Here is a 2,193-nt window from a genome sequence, read left to right on the forward strand (position 1 = left end):
AGCAACGGGATAGATTATACCTGCCTCAAGGAGTTTTAGTATTTCCTTTCTTACCACTTCTTTCATTTTAGGATTCAGCCGTCGTTGATGATCACGAACTGGTTTAGCATCTTCTTCCAAATTTATTTTATGTTGACATAGAGTGGGACTAATGCCCTTAAGATCACTAAGAGTATACCCAATAGCAGCACAGTGCTTCTTCAGAGTTTTCAATAATCTCTCTTCCTCATGCTCTGAAAGGTTAGCACTAATAATAACAGGATATATCTTTGTCTCATCAAGATAAGCATATTTAAGAGTATCAGGCAACAGTTTAAGCTCAAACACGGGATCACCCTTGGGTGGAGGAGGATCCCCTAGGATTTCAACAGGAAAATTGTGTTTCAGAATAGGTTCCTGTTTAAAGAATACTTCATCTATTTCCCTTCTTTCATTCATAAACATATCATTTTCATGGTCTAGCAAATATTGTTCTAAAGGATCACTAGGAGGTACGGCAACAGAAGCAAGACCAATAATTTCATCCTTACTAGGTAATTCTTCTTCACGGTGTGGTTTACTAAATTTAGAGAAATTAAATTCATGAGACATGTCATCTAAACCGATAGTAACAACATCCTTTTTGCAATCTATCTTAGCATTAACAGTGTTTAAGAAGGGTCTACCAAATATAATGGGACAAAAGCTATCTTGTGGGGAACCAAGAACAATAAAATAAGCAGGATATTTAGTTTTCTCACACAAGACTTCAACATCTCTAACAGTTCCCATTGGTGAAATAGTATCTCTATTGGCAAGTTTAATTGTGACATCAATATCTTCTATCTCAGCAGGTGCAATATCATGCATAATTTCTTTGTATAAGTCGTAAGGTATTGCACTAGCACTAGCACCCATATCACATAAGCCAGGATAACAATGATCTCCTATTTTAACAGAAATAACAGGCATGCCTACCAAAGGTCTGTTTTTATCTTTAGCACTAGGTTTAGCAATTCTAGCAGCCTCATCAATGAAACGAATAACATGCCCATCAATATTATCAGACAAGAGATCTTTAACAATAGCAATATTAGGTTCAACTTTAACTTGATCAGGAGGTGTATACATTCTAATATTGCTTTTACGAACCACAGTTGAAGCTTTAGCATGATCCTTTATCCTAACAGGGAAAGGTGGTTTCTCAACATAAGAAGTAGGAACAATAGGATCATTATAAGTGATAGTCTTTTCTTCAACTTTAATAGGTGCAACTACCTTTACTTCTTTGGGAGGATGATATTTAAACCACTTCTCCTTGGGGAGATCAACATAAGTAGCAAAAGATTCATAGAAAGAAGCTACTATCTCAGAGTCAAGTCCATATTTAGTGCTAAATTTACGAAAAACATCGGTATCCATAAAAGATTTGACACAATCAAACTTAGGTGTCATACCTGACTCCTTACCTTCGTCGAGGTACCAATCTTCAGAGTTGCGTTTAATTCTTTCCAATAAATCCCATTTGAATTCAATAGTCTTCATCATAAAAGAGCCAGTACAAGAAGTATCGAGCATGGTGCGATTGTTATCAGAAAGCCGAGCATATAAATTTTGAATAATCATCTCTCTTGAGAGCTCATGATTGGTGCATGAATATAACATTGATTTAAGCCTCCCTAAGCTTGAGCGATGCTTTCTCCTTCACGAGGCCAAAATATATATATATATATAATTGTGATCATGATGAACAAGATGCATAGGATAAAACTTCTAATGAAATTCCAATTTCAATCGTTTGTAGTTCCATGACCCCGTACCATCACATAGCCTATACCATGTCAAAGCATCTTCCTTCAAAGATAAAGGGAAGATCTTCTTCTTAATAACATCTCTGGGTACACCTGCAAGCTTAAATAATCCACAAACTTCATCCACATATATTAGGTGCTCATCAGGATGCATTGTTCCATCTCTGGGTACACCTGCTAGCAGTTTTTCTACCATACCCGAAGGAATTTCAAAGCAGAATTTTCATTTTCAGTAGGTTCAGTAGGTTGAGGAGAAACTCTTTGCTCTACTGGTCAGGGTGAAGATACCTCGAACAAGCCCCTCAGAGGATTACTTTCCATAGTAACAAGTGGCAGTAAATTTCAGCACACTATATAAATTTTCCTTACCAAATTCCACCTACCAAAGGCGCTTCACTCCCCG

Source organism: Triticum urartu, chromosome 5, assembly GCF_003073215.2.
Source record: "Triticum urartu cultivar G1812 chromosome 5, Tu2.1, whole genome shotgun sequence".
Classification (NCBI taxonomy): Eukaryota; Viridiplantae; Streptophyta; class Magnoliopsida; order Poales; family Poaceae; genus Triticum; species Triticum urartu.